The sequence below is a fragment of the Lithobates pipiens genome, unplaced genomic scaffold, assembly GCF_037356315.1.
Source record: "Lithobates pipiens isolate NorthernLeopardFrog02 unplaced genomic scaffold, aLitPip1_a1.2 Scaffold_28, whole genome shotgun sequence".
NCBI classification, from domain to species: domain Eukaryota; kingdom Metazoa; phylum Chordata; class Amphibia; order Anura; family Ranidae; genus Lithobates; species Lithobates pipiens.
This window is the reverse complement of record NW_027507789.1, coordinates 30,234,686-30,242,854: the sequence shown is the minus strand read 5'-3', so window position 1 is coordinate 30,242,854 and position 8,169 is coordinate 30,234,686.

Below are 8,169 nucleotides of genomic sequence, written 5' to 3'. Positions count from 1 at the left end.
ACACAGAACCCCTACCTCATATTACCCTATTATTACACAAGATCCGCTTCCCCATAATACCCCCATCATTATACAAGACCCCCTTTCCCATACTAACCTCACCATTAAACAGGATCCCTTCCCCTATACTACCCCCTCATTATTACACAAGACCCCCCTCTCCCATACTACCATACTGCTATCATAACACAAGATCCGCTCCCCCATAATACCCCCATCATTACACAAGACCCCCTTTGCCATACTACCCCCATCATTACACAAGACCCCCTTTCCCATACTACCCCCATCATTAAAAAGGATCCCTTCCCCTATACTACCCCCTCATTATTACACAAGACCCCCCTCCCCCATACTACCATACTGCTATCATAACACAAGATCCGCTCCCCCATAATACCCCCATCATTACACAAGACCCCCTTTGCCATACTACCCCCATCATTACACAAGACCCCCTTTCCCATACTACCCCCATCATTAAACAGGATCCCTTCCCCTATACTACCCCTTCATTATTACACAAGACCCCCCTCTCCCATACTACCATACTACTATCATTACACAAGATCCGCTCCCCCATAATACCCCCATCATTACACAAGACCCCCTTTCCCATACTACCCCTTTTTTATGTCTTTTTGATAGTTTTGCGGATGCATTCCAGGTGCATTTTTTCTTCTTTTTTCCCCATTGTCTTTTTTTCACTGTCCTGGGGTCCGGTGAATTTTTGATGCATTCCAGTGTATTTTTATGCGTTTTGCGGCGTTCCAGTACAGTCCAGTGCAGGAAAAATGCAGCATGTTCTCCTTTTTTTTTTTTCTGGAACTGACTGTACTGGTGTGAACTATTCCACTGGCAACCATATAACCTACTTTCCATGTGTTATTGAAGCAGAAAATGTGGTGTGCACTGACCCTAAGGTAAAATAGAAACTGCACTCCAGATCTGTTCCGGATGCGTTTCTGCATGCACGTTTTTTTTTTTTTTTTAAATCTTTATTTAAGGAATGCGGTACAAATAATGCAGTTACATAACAAATTGTTCACCAACAGAAAAGAAAAGAAAAACATTTCAGAGAATGTACGCAACGAGGTACTAAGTCCATTGGATTGGGATCGCGGTGTAATGCCCTAGATTTCCCGCATTCCAAAGGTATTTTTAACATAAGGAGAAGAAAAGGATATAGAGTTAAGGAATATAGAGAAAGAAGAGAGAAAGAAAAAGAAAAAAAAAGGGGAGCAGGGGGTACACAAGAGGGGAAGGGGTGGGAGGGGGACAGACTTCGTTAGGGCCCGCAGCCCCGGCCATGAGCAGACCCTCAGATGTAAGATTTGTATTCGTCAGAGTATCGGAACATATCCCAGTGTGTCCAACGTGCATTGTGTTCTTCCTCACGGTCCCCAAGGGCAGCTGTAAGTTGCTCCATCCGCTGTATGTCGCACACTCTGGTGAACCACAAAGATACCGTAGGTGGCGACTGTTGCTTCCATACACTGGGAATGCAAGCCCGTGCCGCGCTCAGCAGATGCCTCAGCAAGGATTTGCTGTACCGCTTACATGCCATTGGGGTTAGGTTTAAGAATATAGCTGCTGGATTATCCTGTAAAGAGATATCTGTGATTTTGTGAATAATCTGCAAGACCTGTCTCCAGAACTGTGCTAGATCTGGACACTCCCAGAAAATGTGGAGTAGTGTGCCATTGTGGGTGTTACACCTCCAACATAAGGGGCTAAGGCCCGGAAATATGGACGCCAGAACTGACGGGGTCCTGTACCAACGCGTCAGAATCTTGTAGGTCATCTCCTGATATTTGCTACACAGGGATGATTTGTGCGCAAACAGGAGAATACGTTTTTTTTGATCTTCCGTGAACGTGGTATGGAGATCCCGTTCCCACTTCCTCAAGTATGGAGGGTCAGCTTGCGACACGTGAGCGAGTAAAATATTATAGGAGTAGGAAAGAGACCCCCTCATGGGCCCCTTTCCCGAGCATAAGCCCTCAAAGGGAGTCAATTGTCTGCGAAAACAGCCACTGTCTGGGAGTGATCGGAGGAAGTGCGCAAGTTGTGTAATCTTCCATTTCCCCAAAATTGAAGTATTAAGGGCAGGATATACGCTTGCCGGGTCAACCCACCCCGAGGAGTCGAGGAAAGTAGAGGCCCTGACCAAACTCTGATCCGGTTGGAGTCTAAATGATCTGTCCGATACTCCTGGTAGGAAGTCCGGGTGCCCTATTATGGGCGTCAACGGGGATGGGGAGCTAGCCGTTCCCGCGATTCTGAAATATGTGTGGAGCGCTCTCATGGTGGGTTCAATTAAAGGGTGCGGCGAGGAAAATCTGGAAAAAAGGGACCCACACCAGGGTAGCCCCGCCAGGGGAATCGACATAGACTCCTGCTCTAGTCGTACCCACAATTTTTGGGGCGAATGTCTGCACCAGTCCACAACTCTATTCATATGGACTGCTGTGTGATACAGGGCATGGTCAGGGAGCCCAACCCCCCCTCTAAGTTTTGATCTCTGTAGTAGCGAACCCTTAATCCGCGCCAGCCTACCCTGCCAGACGTACTTTATAAAGAGCGAGCGTATCTTGCCAAAGAAGCTACGCGGGATCCCCACTGGCAATGTCTGTAAGAGGTAAAGCAAGCGCGGCATAACATTCATCTTTAAGACATTACATCTACCGAACCAGGAAACCGCCAGATTCCTCCATCTGTCTAAATCCAGAGAAATACTATGTAGCAGAGGCTGAAAGTTGAGTTGGTAGATAAGTCTCGGATCCGAGGGAATTTTGGTACCTAAATACTTGATTGCTTGGGGGGCCTTGCGAAAGGGAAAGTTGCCACTAAGGCGATTCCACTGGCTAGGAGGGAGGGAGACATTAAGTGCCTCTGATTTTTGAAGGTTGATTTTGAAGTCCGATAGATCGCCATATCGGTGAATCTCCGATAGGAGAATCGGGAGAGAGGTATGTGGATCGGAAATATAGAACAAAAGGTCGTCCGCATACGCAGCGATTTTATGGTGGTACGAGCTTGTTGCTAATCCCTTAATGTCAGGGTTAAGCCGAATATGTTGCAATAGGGGTTCCAACGAGAGAATGAAAAGAAGCGGGGAGAGCGGACATCCCTGCCTCGTTCCATTGTGTATATTAAAGGATTTTGAGGTGGCCCCATTCACCCTGACCGAAGCTGTAGGGGTAGAGTAAATCGCCGAGATCCAGGACAGAATGGGGCCCGGCATCCCAAGGCGTCTCAGAGTAGCTAGGAGAAAAGTCCAGTTCACCCTGTCGAATGCCTTTTCGGCATCCGTAGACAAAAGGATGAATGGAGTGTTTAGTTGTTTGGCTCTAGCAATAACATTTATTGTCCTGACCGTGTTGTCTCGGGCCTCCCTATTGCTTATAAAGCCCACCTGGTCCAGGGGGACTATACGCTGTAGAACTGTCCCCAGCCTTGTGGCCAAAATTTTGGTGAACAACTTCAGGTCACAATTCAATAACGAGATAGGCCTATAACTCGCACAGAGAAGTGGATCCTTCTCCGGCTTGGGGATCACAGTGATGCTAGCCTGTAAAAGCTCCTGTGGCACGTGATGACCCTCCAGTATTGCATTGAAGGCGGCCACGAAGTGAGAGGCCACCTGTGCCTGAAAGGTTTTGTAATACGCAATTGTGAACCCGTCAGGGCCAGGTGCTTTTCCCTTCGGGGATCCCGCTAGGGCACCCGCAAGTTCTTCTACCGTTACGGGCTGCGAGAGACGTTCCACCTCTTCCGCATTGAGGGAAGGCAAATTAGCCGCCTCAAGGTAGGCGTCCAGCACCGCTCCCTCATCTTGAGTCCGAGCACTCAGCGGGGAAGAGTGAAGATTATACAGTGCTTCGTAAAAAGAACGAAAAGACTCCGCCATAGCCGCCGAATCATGAATTCTGTGCCCTGCGGGGGAGGACAAAGCCGATATGTAGGACAGATTACGTTGAGTTCTAATGGCATTCGCTAAAGTTCTGCTACATTTGTCCCCAAATTCGTAGAACGTTCTGCGGGTTTTCATAAGCTTAAGCTTGGATTGGAATAAGGAGTGTTCCCTTATTTGTTCCCGAATTTCAGTAACTTCAGCTTCCAGGGCTCGGTTTGGTTGTGCCTTATGACGTTTTTCGCAATCGTGCAGCTTTGAAAGCAGCTCAGACAGCACTTTCGCTCTGGCCACTTTAAGTCTGTGGCCGTGTTTAATAAGCATTCCTCTAATGTAACACTTGTGCGCCGACCATATAGAAAGGGGATTAGGGACCGAATCCTTGTTGAGATCAAAGAAAAGTTCTAGGTGGCGTAATATATCTGCCTTCTCCTCAGGGTCTTGGATGAGCGAATCATTCAGTCGCCATGTAGTGGAACTATGTGTCCTATTATGTATAGCTAGATCTATAGATATCGGCGCGTGATCCGACAGTGCGATGTTACCGATCTGGGCATTAGTTACCAATGGGATCGTAGCGTGAGAGACTAGAAAGAGATCGATTCTGGAATATGAACCATGCACCGCTGAGAAAAAGGAGTAGTCCTTCTCCTGCGGGTGAAGGATACGCCAAATGTCCACTAGCCGATGGGAGTGTAACAGCTCCTTAACTTGAATTCGAGTTCTCTGGGACAAGGCCGAGCTCTCCGATGAGGAATCCCTCCGAGGGTCGATGGTCAAATTGAAGTCCCCCCCCACCACCAGAGTACCTTCAGCAAAGGAAGCCAGAGCGGCCAGGCAGGAGTCCAGGGCTGAAAGCTGGTCCACATTTGGTAAATATAAGTTAGCCAGAGTGTACGTTTGCGAATGTAGCTTCCCCTTAATGAAAAGGTATCTACCCTCCTGATCCGTATGTATGTCTATCAGCTGCCAAGGCACAGTTTTTGCCAGGAGGATACACGTGCCCTTTGATTTTGACGTAGGGGACACACTGTGATATGCTACCGGGAAATGTTTACTGTTCAGTTTTGGAATCTTATCGGCCCGGAAGTGGGTCTCTTGTAGAAACACCACTTGGGGTCTTTGCCTCCATAGTTCTGCTAGACAGCTGGACCGTTTTTCTGGAACATTTAAGCCCCGCACGTTCCATGATACAAACTTCAGTGACATGTTAACCGCGTTAGGCCGGGCCGTCAGACCCCACCGCTATCTGAGACAGGTAATAGGATGGGGAAAGGGAAGGTGGGGAGAGGTGGGAGGTTGAAAATATCTGGGGAGAAAAAGGACAGAAAGGGAAAAGGGGATACAGAGAGAAAAAGAGAAACGAGAAAAACAGGGGAAGAGAACTAAGCTCCGTATGGAGATCTACTGCCTGATCGGGCAGTTCGGGCCTATTGGGGGAAGAAGTAGGGCACTTCAAGAGTGGAGCTCCCGAGGCGCGAGCCCCCCAACAGCCCCCCTTGTAATGCGGTCCCTTTTTGGGAGCCGCTATGCCAGGTTAAGCTTCTCAATTTAACGAGATAAACATAGCTAGTACATCAGTGCAACGAATACAAGGAGTGTTATCAAAATATAAAACAATAGTATGTCATCAAACACTAACATAATCCCACCGGATGGGTCTCCAGCAGGGGAACTCTCCCTCCCCCCCCCCCCGCGACACTCCGGGTCATGGGAACCGACCCCGGTTCCCCCCGACCGTCAAATGGTGCCCCAGCACCGGTATCCCACCCCTAGGCCAGTTGCCAACAGTAAACCCAGGACAACCAATGTATTAATGTGATGGTGGCAAGAGGAGATCCCTCGGGGGCCAGCCTTTGGCACAGCGCCCTGTACACTATAAATAGGGCCAATACAGTAAAAGTGGCAGGTGCACCGGCTATCCCCCCCGGGACCCCCCCCCCCCCCAGCCCCTGAGCTCAACAGAATATTACCGGAGCAAAATGCAATAACCAAAGAAAACAAAAGAGGGATCCACCCCCTCCCATCCCAAAACCATGATCCGGAGTAAGGACAACAGGTAAGCCAGATTTGCGGCACACAAGAAGTATATGGACCCAACGCCCAGGTGTCTGACCCTCGTTCTCCTCCCACGTCCAGTCTGTGGTAGTACCCTGTGTCGGGTCCCACTTCTACCCCGGCTACCTTGCACAGGTGTGCACTAACTGATAGTCTGGCTGTTGTCCAAATGGCTCATAATCCCCGGTAGCTCAAGCCTGAGCAACTGACTCCTTAAAGTTTCCTTCCAGAATGGTTAAGGTCCCTGAACCGATGCCATCAACCAGGTGGGATACAGTTGGATCCAGGATCAACCCGCCAGTCTATGCCCTCGAGGTAGGGGGAAGCAACAGAAACAAAGTTAAGTCAAAACAGTACTTACGCTCCGGAGGAGCCCGTTCAGTCCGGTGATACGCCCCACAGAGCCCATGAGGCCACGGAAACCTACGCCTCGCTGTCTTGCGGGGCCTGCGGTCTTCTGTTCCGGGGTCCCCTATTGCGTCCGGGTCTCTGAGGTCTTCCCGCCGAGGGAGCCACCGGTACGGTGCCAGTTGGAGGAGAATCCACAGACAGCCAATTGGGTAGCGACACCGAGGGCAGTTCCAGAGAGTTAAGGAAAGCCGGGACCTCCGCCGGGTGTCGTAGGGTGTAGGAGCGGCCGCCCCTCCTTGCAATAAGGTGGAAAGGGTGGCCCCACTTGTACATGATCCCGTGTTCGGTGAGCTTCTCCAAGAGTGGTTTCATACATCGTCGCATCTGAAGAGTCCTCCGGGAGACGTCGGGCAAAAGAGTGATTTGTGCTCCGTCAAAATCCAATTGACCTTTGTGCCAGGCCCGTTGTAATATGCTTTCTTTTAGGGAGTAGTTATGCAAGCAACATAAAACATCCCTGGGCCTGTCTGCAGCTGGCATTCTGGCACCCAGGGTCCTATGCACCCTGTCAATTTCAATGGGTGTTTCCGATGGGCGCTCCAGGTAATTATTAAATATGGCAGTAACGGTCGCTTTGAGGTCCGCCTGGTGGGTGGCTTCCGGCAGGCCACGAATTCTAACGTTACGCCTGCGATTACGGTTCTCCAAGTCATCTACCAGGAGATGCAGCTGTGCGACTTGATCTACCACCTCCCCTCTCATGACCCGGAGGTCGGTGACATCTTGGCGGAGGGTGGCGGTCTCAGCCTCAACTGAGGAGACCCGCGTGGACACATCGGAAACCTCCTGTTTGATGCAGGCAAGCTCTCCTCGAAGTGCCGCCTCCATTCTGGACGCTAACAAATCCAGATCATCTCTAGTGGGGAGCTTTTGTAGTAATGCCCATAAGGTCTGTTCATTAAATAGAGTGGCAGAGGGGCCTCTTGGGTTTTCTGTCAGGGGAGCGGCAGCACCAGGGCCCCGTTCCACAAGCTGCTGCGAGTCTCTGGTGGAGGCCTGGTAATGGGAGGCCTGTGTGTCTCTGGATGTCCACTGCGTGGAGCCTCCCATGTCCCCTCCAGGGCTGCCCAGGGATGCCAGCGACAGTGACCGTGGGAGACATGGGGAGAGGTCACTGGCCGGGGAGAACAGGGGCATATCATTGCCTCCCTCGTACCTTTCATTGCTGGCAGGCTCCGACAGAGCGATCGCCGTCCTCGCGGCAGGCGCCGCCGCCATCTTGGACAGGTCCGGAGTTGAGGCGGCCGGCGGAATCGGCACAAGAAACCGCTCCATGCGGGCGAAACCGGAGCTCCGGGGCAAGCGAACCTCCTCCCTGGCTGCGTGCACGGAGGTGAGAAGCCTTAATGTTGGGTAGTCTGTGCGGGGTAAGCTGCTAGGGAGCTGCGGCCCGGGAGCTCAGGGATATCACGTCCTCACGCTTCCATGCCGAGACCCTGCATGCACGTTTTTAAGGGCTGGTTCACGACACAAAAAGGCACTACAGTAGGGCTCCAGATGCATTTTTAACACATTTTTGCAGCTACCAATGCATTTTTTATGTGTTTTCAGATGCTTTGCAGGTGCTTTTTTTCTGGGTTTTTTTCCACTGTGCCAGAGTCCGGTGCATTTTTGGTGCATTCTGGTGCATTTTTGATGTGTTTTACTGTGCTCCATTACAGTCCAGTGCAGGAAAATTGCAGCATGTCCTACTTTTTTTTCTAGAACGGGAAAGCCCTGAAACTGACCGCACTGATCATATAACCTACTTTGCATGCATTTTTTGATGCAGAAAAAAAAATGCA